Raw genomic sequence first — 12,692 nt, 5'->3', positions numbered from 1 at the left:
TTAGGACAAAATATGCAATAAGATAGAGGCAAAGGGAGATGGCTGCTGGGAATGTATTTATTTTTATCCCAGAACACCTTTAAATCTAAGTATTAATACTACGTTGATGTACTTTTCAAATTGGAGAGCTACTTTTTACTAAAAGTACATCTCCCTTATATAATTAAGTATAATGCAGACCTGCTCAAAAACTTAGTATAATTAAAGAAGTCTTATGCCATAAATGATGATGATGATGATGATGAGAGCTGCTTATGTGAATGTCTATAGTGGTTTTCTCTACCAGTGTCACTGTATTAGACAACTGTTATCAAACTTAGCAATAATGATGCATTAATCTGCCAATCAAGTGTGGAAGCTTGCTATGTGTATAGGCATAGTAAACACATATCATCATCATCCTCATTATCATTTATTTATATAGTGTCACTAATAGCGCAGCGCTGTACAGAGAACCCATTCACATCAGTCCCTACCCTATTGGAGCTTACAGTCTAAATTCCCTAATATAGACACACACTCACACACAGAGAGAGAGGGAGAGACTAGGGTCAATTTTGATAGCAGCCAATTAACCTAACAGTATGTTTTTTGGAGTGTGGGAGGAAACCGCAGCACCCGGAGGAAACCCACGCAAACACAGGGAGAACATACAAACTTCACACAGATAAGGCCATGGTTGATATAAGTACTGGCTCTGCTTACCATTGTCCAGTCTAGTACATAACTGTATTAATGCTGTGAAATATTATTACTTTGAATGCCTTAAATATGGAAGAGCGCATTTGGGTAAGTTTATGCTAATAAAAGATATATGCACTTTTCTTGCCTACCCATACTATTTAATAACCACCAAAAATTAAGCAATGTGTGGGCACTGCTTCCAGTTGAAATCAGTCTGTCTGTCTGTCTATCTATCTATCTATCTATCTATCTATCTATCTATCTATCTATCGGTCTGTCTATCTTTAAAACTGAAAGACATCCATTAAAAATACACAATGACAGCATATTTAGTGTGTAATTGATGCTAAAACACAATTCTCACTCTCCTAATATAGCTGATTTTTGACAATGAACTGCATTTTTCATGTGAAGCATTTGATGTCATAAAGATGTAAACCTCACAAAGCAATTCTGTCACTGGTCAGTTTGCTTGACAGACATCTGACTTTAGCCAATGGAAACATGGTGACATGTAAATATGAAAGCACATTAGGACAAAATATGCAATAAGATAGAGGCAAAGGGAGATGGCTGCTGGGAATGTATTTATTTTTATCCCAGAACACCTTTAAATCTAAGTATTAATACTACGTTGATGTACTTTTCAAATTGGAGAGCTACTTTTTACTAAAAGTACATCTCCCTTATATAATTAAGTATAATGCAGACCTGCTCAAAAGCTTAGTATAATTAAAGAAGTCTTATGCCATAAATGATGATGATGATGATGAGAGCTGCTTATGTGAATGTCTATAGTGGTTTTCTCTACCAGTGTCACTGTATTAGACAACTGTTATCAAACTTAGCAATAATGATGCATTAATCTGCCAATCAAGTGTGGAAGCTTGCTATGTGTATAGGCATAGTAAACACATATCATCATCATCCTCATTATCATTTATTTATATAGTGTCACTAATAGCGCAGCGCTGTACAGAGAACCCATTCACATCAGTCCCTACCCTATTGGAGCTTACAGTCTAAATTCCCTAATATAGACACACACTCACACACAGAGAGAGAGGGAGAGACTAGGGTCAATTTTGATAGCAGCCAATTAACCTAACAGTATGTTTTTTGGAGTGTGGGAGGAAACCGCAGCACCCGGAGGAAACCCACGCAAACACAGGGAGAACATACAAACTTCACACAGATAAGGCCATGGTTGATATAAGTACTGGCTCTGCTTACCATTGTCCAGTCTAGTACATAACTGTATTAATGCTGTGAAATATTATTACTTTGAATGCCTTAAATATGCAAGAGCGCATTTGGGTAAGTTTATGCTAATAAAAGATATATGCACTTTTCTTGCCTACCCATACTATTTAATAACCACCAAAAATTAAGCAATGTGTGGGCACTGCTTCCAGTTGAAATCAGTCTGTCTGTCTGTCTATCTATCTATCTATCTATCTATCTATCTATCTATCTATCTATCTATCGGTCTGTCTATCTTTAAAACTGAAAGACATCCATTAAAAATACACAATGACAGCATATTTAGTGTGTAATTGATGCTAAAACACAATTCTCACTCTCCTAATATAGCTGATTTTTGACAATGAACTGCATTTTTCATGTGAAGCATTTGATGTCATAAAGATGTAAACCTCACAAAGCAATTCTGTCACTGGTCAGTTTGCTTGACAGACATCTGACTTTAGCCAATGGAAACATGGTGACATGTAAATATGAAAGCACATTAGGACAAAATATGCAATAAGATAGAGGCAAAGGGAGATGGCTGCTGGGAATGTATTTATTTTTATCCCAGAACACCTTTAAATCTAAGTATTAATACTACGTTGATGTACTTTTCAAATTGGAGAGCTACTTTTTACTAAAAGTACATCTCCCTTATATAATTAAGTATAATGCAGACCTGCTCAAAAGCTTAGTATAATTAAAGAAGTCTTATGCCATAAATGATGATGATGATGATGATGAGAGCTGCTTATGTGAATGTCTATAGTGGTTTTCTCTACCAGTGTCACTGTATTAGACAACTGTTATCAAACTTAGCAATAATGATGCATTAATCTGCCAATCAAGTGTGGAAGCTTGCTATGTGTATAGGCATAGTAAACACATATCATCATCATCCTCATTATCATTTATTTATATAGTGTCACTAATAGCGCAGCGCTGTACAGAGAACCCATTCACATCAGTCCCTACCCTATTGGAGCTTACAGTCTAAATTCCCTAATATAGACACACACTCACACACAGAGAGAGAGGGAGAGACTAGGGTCAATTTTGATAGCAGCCAATTAACCTAACAGTATGTTTTTTGGAGTGTGGGAGGAAACCGCAGCACCCGGAGGAAACCCACGCAAACACAGGGAGAACATACAAACTTCACACAGATAAGGCCATGGTTGATATAAGTAATGGCTCTGCTTACCATTGTCCAGTCTAGTACATAACTGTATTAATGCTGTGAAATATTATTACTTTGAATGCCTTAAATATGCAAGAGCGCATTTGGGTAAGTTTATGCTAATAAAAGATATATGCACTTTTCTTGCCTACCCATACTATTTAATAACCACCAAAAATTAAGCAATGTGTGGGCACTGCTTCCAGTTGAAATCAGTCTGTCTGTCTGTCTATCTATCTATCTATCTATCTATCTATCTATCTATCTATCTATCTATCTATCGGTCTGTCTATCTTTAAAACTGAAAGACATCCATTAAAAATACACAATGACAGCATATTTAGTGTGTAATTGATGCTAAAACACAATTCTCACTCTCCTAATATAGCTGATTTTTGACAATGAACTGCATTTTTCATGTGAAGCATTTGATGTCATAAAGATGTAAACCTCACAAAGCAATTCTGTCACTGGTCAGTTTGCTTGACAGACATCTGACTTTAGCCAATGGAAACATGGTGACATGTAAATATGAAAGCACATTAGGACAAAATATGCAATAAGATAGAGGCAAAGGGAGATGGCTGCTGGGAATGTATTTATTTTTATCCCAGAACACCTTTAAATCTAAGTATTAATACTACGTTGATGTACTTTTCAAATTGGAGAGCTACTTTTTACTAAAAGTACATCTCCCTTATATAATTAAGTATAATGCAGACCTGCTCAAAAGCTTAGTATAATTAAAGAAGTCTTATGCCATAAATGATGATGATGATGATGAGAGCTGCTTATGTGAATGTCTATAGTGGTTTTCTCTACCAGTGTCACTGTATTAGACAACTGTTATCAAACTTAGCAATAATGATGCATTAATCTGCCAATCAAGTGTGGAAGCTTGCTATGTGTATAGGCATAGTAAACACATATCATCATCATCCTCATTATCATTTATTTATATAGTGTCACTAATAGCGCAGCGCTGTACAGAGAACCCATTCACATCAGTCCCTACCCTATTGGAGCTTACAGTCTAAATTCCCTAATATAGACACACACTCACACACAGAGAGAGAGGGAGAGACTAGGGTCAATTTTGATAGCAGCCAATTAACCTAACAGTATGTTTTTTGGAGTGTGGGAGGAAACCGCAGCACCCGGAGGAAACCCACGCAAACACAGGGAGAACATACAAACTTCACACAGATAAGGCCATGGTTGATATAAGTACTGGCTCTGCTTACCATTGTCCAGTCTAGTACATAACTGTATTAATGCTGTGAAATATTATTACTTTGAATGCCTTAAATATGCAAGAGCGCATTTGGGTAAGTTTATGCTAATAAAAGATATATGCACTTTTCTTGCCTACCCATACTATTTAATAACCACCAAAAATTAAGCAATGTGTGGGCACTGCTTCCAGTTGAAATCAGTCTGTCTGTCTGTCTATCTATCTATCTATCTATCTATCTATCTATCGGTCTGTCTATCTTTAAAACTGAAAGACATCCATTAAAAATACACAATGACAGCATATTTAGTGTGTAATTGATGCTAAAACACAATTCTCACTCTCCTAATATAGCTGATTTTTGACAATGAACTGCATTTTTCATGTGAAGCATTTGATGTCATAAAGATGTAAACCTCACAAAGCAATTCTGTCACTGGTCAGTTTGCTTGACAGACATCTGACTTTAGCCAATGGAAACATGGTGACATGTAAATATGAAAGCACATTAGGACAAAATATGCAATAAGATAGAGGCAAAGGGAGATGGCTGCTGGGAATGTATTTATTTTTATCCCAGAACACCTTTAAATCTAAGTATTAATACTACGTTGATGTACTTTTCAAATTGGAGAGCTACTTTTTACTAAAAGTACATCTCCCTTATATAATTAAGTATAATGCAGACCTGCTCAAAAGCTTAGTATAATTAAAGAAGTCTTATGCCATAAATGATGATGATGATGATGATGAGAGCTGCTTATGTGAATGTCTATAGTGGTTTTCTCTACCAGTGTCACTGTATTAGACAACTGTTATCAAACTTAGCAATAATGATGCATTAATCTGCCAATCAAGTGTGGAAGCTTGCTATGTGTATAGGCATAGTAAACACATATCATCATCATCCTCATTATCATTTATTTATATAGTGTCACTAATAGCGCAGCGCTGTACAGAGAACCCATTCACATCAGTCCCTACCCTATTGGAGCTTACAGTCTAAATTCCCTAATATAGACACACACTCACACACAGAGAGAGAGGGAGAGACTAGGGTCAATTTTGATAGCAGCCAATTAACCTAACAGTATGTTTTTTGGAGTGTGGGAGGAAACCGCAGCACCCGGAGGAAACCCACGCAAACACAGGGAGAACATACAAACTTCACACAGATAAGGCCATGGTTGATATAAGTACTGGCTCTGCTTACCATTGTCCAGTCTAGTACATAACTGTATTAATGCTGTGAAATATTATTACTTTGAATGCCTTAAATATGCAAGAGCGCATTTGGGTAAGTTTATGCTAATAAAAGATATATGCACTTTTCTTGCCTACCCATACTATTTAATAACCACCAAAAATTAAGCAATGTGTGGGCACTGCTTCCAGTTGAAATCAGTCTGTCTGTCTGTCTATCTATCTATCTATCTATCTATCTATCTATCTATCTATCTATCGGTCTGTCTATCTTTAAAACTGAAAGACATCCATTAAAAATACACAATGACAGCATATTTAGTGTGTAATTGATGCTAAAACACAATTCTCACTCTCCTAATATAGCTGATTTTTGACAATGAACTGCATTTTTCATGTGAAGCATTTGATGTCATAAAGATGTAAACCTCACAAAGCAATTCTGTCACTGGTCAGTTTGCTTGACAGACATCTGACTTTAGCCAATGGAAACATGGTGACATGTAAATATGAAAGCACATTAGGACAAAATATGCAATAAGATAGAGGCAAAGGGAGATGGCTGCTGGGAATGTATTTATTTTTATCCCAGAACACCTTTAAATCTAAGTATTAATACTACGTTGATGTACTTTTCAAATTGGAGAGCTACTTTTTACTAAAAGTACATCTCCCTTATATAATTAAGTATAATGCAGACCTGCTCAAAAGCTTAGTATAATTAAAGAAGTCTTATGCCATAAATGATGATGATGATGATGAGAGCTGCTTATGTGAATGTCTATAGTGGTTTTCTCTACCAGTGTCACTGTATTAGACAACTGTTATCAAACTTAGCAATAATGATGCATTAATCTGCCAATCAAGTGTGGAAGCTTGCTATGTGTATAGGCATAGTAAACACATATCATCATCATCCTCATTATCATTTATTTATATAGTGTCACTAATAGCGCAGCGCTGTACAGAGAACCCATTCACATCAGTCCCTACCCTATTGGAGCTTACAGTCTAAATTCCCTAATATAGACACACACTCACACACAGAGAGAGAGGGAGAGACTAGGGTCAATTTTGATAGCAGCCAATTAACCTAACAGTATGTTTTTTGGAGTGTGGGAGGAAACCGCAGCACCCGGAGGAAACCCACGCAAACACAGGGAGAACATACAAACTTCACACAGATAAGGCCATGGTTGATATAAGTACTGGCTCTGCTTACCATTGTCCAGTCTAGTACATAACTGTATTAATGCTGTGAAATATTATTACTTTGAATGCCTTAAATATGCAAGAGCGCATTTGGGTAAGTTTATGCTAATAAAAGATATATGCACTTTTCTTGCCTACCCATACTATTTAATAACCACCAAAAATTAAGCAATGTGTGGGCACTGCTTCCAGTTGAAATCAGTCTGTCTGTCTGTCTATCTATCTATCTATCTATCTATCTATCTATCTATCTATCGGTCTGTCTATCTTTAAAACTGAAAGACATCCATTAAAAATACACAATGACAGCATATTTAGTGTGTAATTGATGCTAAAACACAATTCTCACTCTCCTAATATAGCTGATTTTTGACAATGAACTGCATTTTTCATGTGAAGCATTTGATGTCATAAAGATGTAAACCTCACAAAGCAATTCTGTCACTGGTCAGTTTGCTTGACAGACATCTGACTTTAGCCAATGGAAACATGGTGACATGTAAATATGAAAGCACATTAGGACAAAATATGCAATAAGATAGAGGCAAAGGGAGATGGCTGCTGGGAATGTATTTATTTTTATCCCAGAACACCTTTAAATCTAAGTATTAATACTACGTTGATGTACTTTTCAAATTGGAGAGCTACTTTTTACTAAAAGTACATCTCCCTTATATAATTAAGTATAATGCAGACCTGCTCAAAAGCTTAGTATAATTAAAGAAGTCTTATGCCATAAATGATGATGATGATGATGATGAGAGCTGCTTATGTGAATGTCTATAGTGGTTTTCTCTACCAGTGTCACTGTATTAGACAACTGTTATCAAACTTAGCAATAATGATGCATTAATCTGCCAATCAAGTGTGGAAGCTTGCTATGTGTATAGGCATAGTAAACACATATCATCATCATCCTCATTATCATTTATTTATATAGTGTCACTAATAGCGCAGCGCTGTACAGAGAACCCATTCACATCAGTCCCTACCCTATTGGAGCTTACAGTCTAAATTCCCTAATATAGACACACACTCACACACAGAGAGAGAGGGAGAGACTAGGGTCAATTTTGATAGCAGCCAATTAACCTAACAGTATGTTTTTTGGAGTGTGGGAGGAAACCGCAGCACCCGGAGGAAACCCACGCAAACACAGGGAGAACATACAAACTTCACACAGATAAGGCCATGGTTGATATAAGTACTGGCTCTGCTTACCATTGTCCAGTCTAGTACATAACTGTATTAATGCTGTGAAATATTATTACTTTGAATGCCTTAAATATGCAAGAGCGCATTTGGGTAAGTTTATGCTAATAAAAGATATATGCACTTTTCTTGCCTACCCATACTATTTAATAACCACCAAAAATTAAGCAATGTGTGGGCACTGCTTCCAGTTGAAATCAGTCTGTCTGTCTGTCTATCTATCTATCTATCTATCTATCTATCTATCTATCTATCTATCTATCTATCGGTCTGTCTATCTTTAAAACTGAAAGACATCCATTAAAAATACACAATGACAGCATATTTAGTGTGTAATTGATGCTAAAACACAATTCTCACTCTCCTAATATAGCTGATTTTTGACAATGAACTGCATTTTTCATGTGAAGCATTTGATGTCATAAAGATGTAAACCTCACAAAGCAATTCTGTCACTGGTCAGTTTGCTTGACAGACATCTGACTTTAGCCAATGGAAACATGGTGACATGTAAATATGAAAGCACATTAGGACAAAATATGCAATAAGATAGAGGCAAAGGGAGATGGCTGCTGGGAATGTATTTATTTTTATCCCAGAACACCTTTAAATCTAAGTATTAATACTACGTTGATGTACTTTTCAAATTGGAGAGCTACTTTTTACTAAAAGTACATCTCCCTTATATAATTAAGTATAATGCAGACCTGCTCAAAAGCTTAGTATAATTAAAGAAGTCTTATGCCATAAATGATGATGATGATGATGAGAGCTGCTTATGTGAATGTCTATAGTGGTTTTCTCTACCAGTGTCACTGTATTAGACAACTGTTATCAAACTTAGCAATAATGATGCATTAATCTGCCAATCAAGTGTGGAAGCTTGCTATGTGTATAGGCATAGTAAACACATATCATCATCATCCTCATTATCATTTATTTATATAGTGTCACTAATAGCGCAGCGCTGTACAGAGAACCCATTCACATCAGTCCCTACCCTATTGGAGCTTACAGTCTAAATTCCCTAATATAGACACACACTCACACACAGAGAGAGAGGGAGAGACTAGGGTCAATTTTGATAGCAGCCAATTAACCTAACAGTATGTTTTTTGGAGTGTGGGAGGAAACCGCAGCACCCGGAGGAAACCCACGCAAACACAGGGAGAACATACAAACTTCACACAGATAAGGCCATGGTTGATATAAGTACTGGCTCTGCTTACCATTGTCCAGTCTAGTACATAACTGTATTAATGCTGTGAAATATTATTACTTTGAATGCCTTAAATATGCAAGAGCGCATTTGGGTAAGTTTATGCTAATAAAAGATATATGCACTTTTCTTGCCTACCCATACTATTTAATAACCACCAAAAATTAAGCAATGTGTGGGCACTGCTTCCAGTTGAAATCAGTCTGTCTGTCTGTCTATCTATCTATCTATCTATCTATCTATCTATCTATCTATCTATCTATCGGTCTGTCTATCTTTAAAACTGAAAGACATCCATTAAAAATACACAATGACAGCATATTTAGTGTGTAATTGATGCTAAAACACAATTCTCACTCTCCTAATATAGCTGATTTTTGACAATGAACTGCATTTTTCATGTGAAGCATTTGATGTCATAAAGATGTAAACCTCACAAAGCAATTCTGTCACTGGTCAGTTTGCTTGACAGACATCTGACTTTAGCCAATGGAAACATGGTGACATGTAAATATGAAAGCACATTAGGACAAAATATGCAATAAGATAGAGGCAAAGGGAGATGGCTGCTGGGAATGTATTTATTTTTATCCCAGAACACCTTTAAATCTAAGTATTAATACTACGTTGATGTACTTTTCAAATTGGAGAGCTACTTTTTACTAAAAGTACATCTCCCTTATATAATTAAGTATAATGCAGACCTGCTCAAAAGCTTAGTATAATTAAAGAAGTCTTATGCCATAAATGATGATGATGATGATGATGAGAGCTGCTTATGTGAATGTCTATAGTGGTTTTCTCTACCAGTGTCACTGTATTAGACAACTGTTATCAAACTTAGCAATAATGATGCATTAATCTGCCAATCAAGTGTGGAAGCTTGCTATGTGTATAGGCATAGTAAACACATATCATCATCATCCTCATTATCATTTATTTATATAGTGTCACTAATAGCGCAGCGCTGTACAGAGAACCCATTCACATCAGTCCCTACCCTATTGGAGCTTACAGTCTAAATTCCCTAATATAGACACACACTCACACACAGAGAGAGAGGGAGAGACTAGGGTCAATTTTGATAGCAGCCAATTAACCTAACAGTATGTTTTTTGGAGTGTGGGAGGAAACCGCAGCACCCGGAGGAAACCCACGCAAACACAGGGAGAACATACAAACTTCACACAGATAAGGCCATGGTTGATATAAGTACTGGCTCTGCTTACCATTGTCCAGTCTAGTACATAACTGTATTAATGCTGTGAAATATTATTACTTTGAATGCCTTAAATATGCAAGAGCGCATTTGGGTAAGTTTATGCTAATAAAAGATATATGCACTTTTCTTGCCTACCCATACTATTTAATAACCACCAAAAATTAAGCAATGTGTGGGCACTGCTTCCAGTTGAAATCAGTCTGTCTGTCTGTCTATCTATCTATCTATCTATCTATCTATCTATCTATCTATCTATCTATCTATCGGTCTGTCTATCTTTAAAACTGAAAGACATCCATTAAAAATACACAATGACAGCATATTTAGTGTGTAATTGATGCTAAAACACAATTCTCACTCTCCTAATATAGCTGATTTTTGACAATGAACTGCATTTTTCATGTGAAGCATTTGATGTCATAAAGATGTAAACCTCACAAAGCAATTCTGTCACTGGTCAGTTTGCTTGACAGACATCTGACTTTAGCCAATGGAAACATGGTGACATGTAAATATGAAAGCACATTAGGACAAAATATGCAATAAGATAGAGGCAAAGGGAGATGGCTGCTGGGAATGTATTTATTTTTATCCCAGAACACCTTTAAATCTAAGTATTAATACTACGTTGATGTACTTTTCAAATTGGAGAGCTACTTTTTACTAAAAGTACATCTCCCTTATATAATTAAGTATAATGCAGACCTGCTCAAAAGCTTAGTATAATTAAAGAAGTCTTATGCCATAAATGATGATGATGATGATGATGAGAGCTGCTTATGTGAATGTCTATAGTGGTTTTCTCTACCAGTGTCACTGTATTAGACAACTGTTATCAAACTTAGCAATAATGATGCATTAATCTGCCAATCAAGTGTGGAAGCTTGCTATGTGTATAGGCATAGTAAACACATATCATCATCATCCTCATTATCATTTATTTATATAGTGTCACTAATAGCGCAGCGCTGTACAGAGAACCCATTCACATCAGTCCCTACCCTATTGGAGCTTACAGTCTAAATTCCCTAATATAGACACACACTCACACACAGAGAGAGAGGGAGAGACTAGGGTCAATTTTGATAGCAGCCAATTAACCTAACAGTATGTTTTTTGGAGTGTGGGAGGAAACCGCAGCACCCGGAGGAAACCCACGCAAACACAGGGAGAACATACAAACTTCACACAGATAAGGCCATGGTTGATATAAGTACTGGCTCTGCTTACCATTGTCCAGTCTAGTACATAACTGTATTAATGCTGTGAAATATTATTACTTTGAATGCCTTAAATATGCAAGAGCGCATTTGGGTAAGTTTATGCTAATAAAAGATATATGCACTTTTCTTGCCTACCCATACTATTTAATAACCACCAAAAATTAAGCAATGTGTGGGCACTGCTTCCAGTTGAAATCAGTCTGTCTGTCTGTCTATCTATCTATCTATCTATCTATCTATCTATCTATCGGTCTGTCTATCTTTAAAACTGAAAGACATCCATTAAAAATACACAATGACAGCATATTTAGTGTGTAATTGATGCTAAAACACAATTCTCACTCTCCTAATATAGCTGATTTTTGACAATGAACTGCATTTTTCATGTGAAGCATTTGATGTCATAAAGATGTAAACCTCACAAAGCAATTCTGTCACTGGTCAGTTTGCTTGACAGACATCTGACTTTAGCCAATGGAAACATGGTGACATGTAAATATGAAAGCACATTAGGACAAAATATGCAATAAGATAGAGGCAAAGGGAGATGGCTGCTGGGAATGTATTTATTTTTATCCCAGAACACCTTTAAATCTAAGTATTAATACTACGTTGATGTACTTTTCAAATTGGAGAGCTACTTTTTACTAAAAGTACATCTCCCTTATATAATTAAGTATAATGCAGACCTGCTCAAAAACTTAGTATAATTAAAGAAGTCTTATGCCATAAATGATGATGATGATGATGATGAGAGCTGCTTATGTGAATGTCTATAGTGGTTTTCTCTACCAGTGTCACTGTATTAGACAACTGTTATCAAACTTAGCAATAATGATGCATTAATCTGCCAATCAAGTGTGGAAGCTTGCTATGTGTATAGGCATAGTAAACACATATCATCATCATCCTCATTATCATTTATTTATATAGTGTCACTAATAGCGCAGCGCTGTACAGAGAACCCATTCACATCAGTCCCTACCCTATTGGAGCTTACAGTCTAAATTCCCTAATATAGACACACACTCACACACAGAGAGAGAGGGAGAGAC

This window comes from Mixophyes fleayi, unplaced genomic scaffold (assembly GCF_038048845.1).
Source record: "Mixophyes fleayi isolate aMixFle1 unplaced genomic scaffold, aMixFle1.hap1 Scaffold_30, whole genome shotgun sequence".
NCBI lineage: Eukaryota > Metazoa > Chordata > Amphibia > Anura > Limnodynastidae > Mixophyes > Mixophyes fleayi.
Note: the sequence above shows the minus strand (reverse complement) of the source record.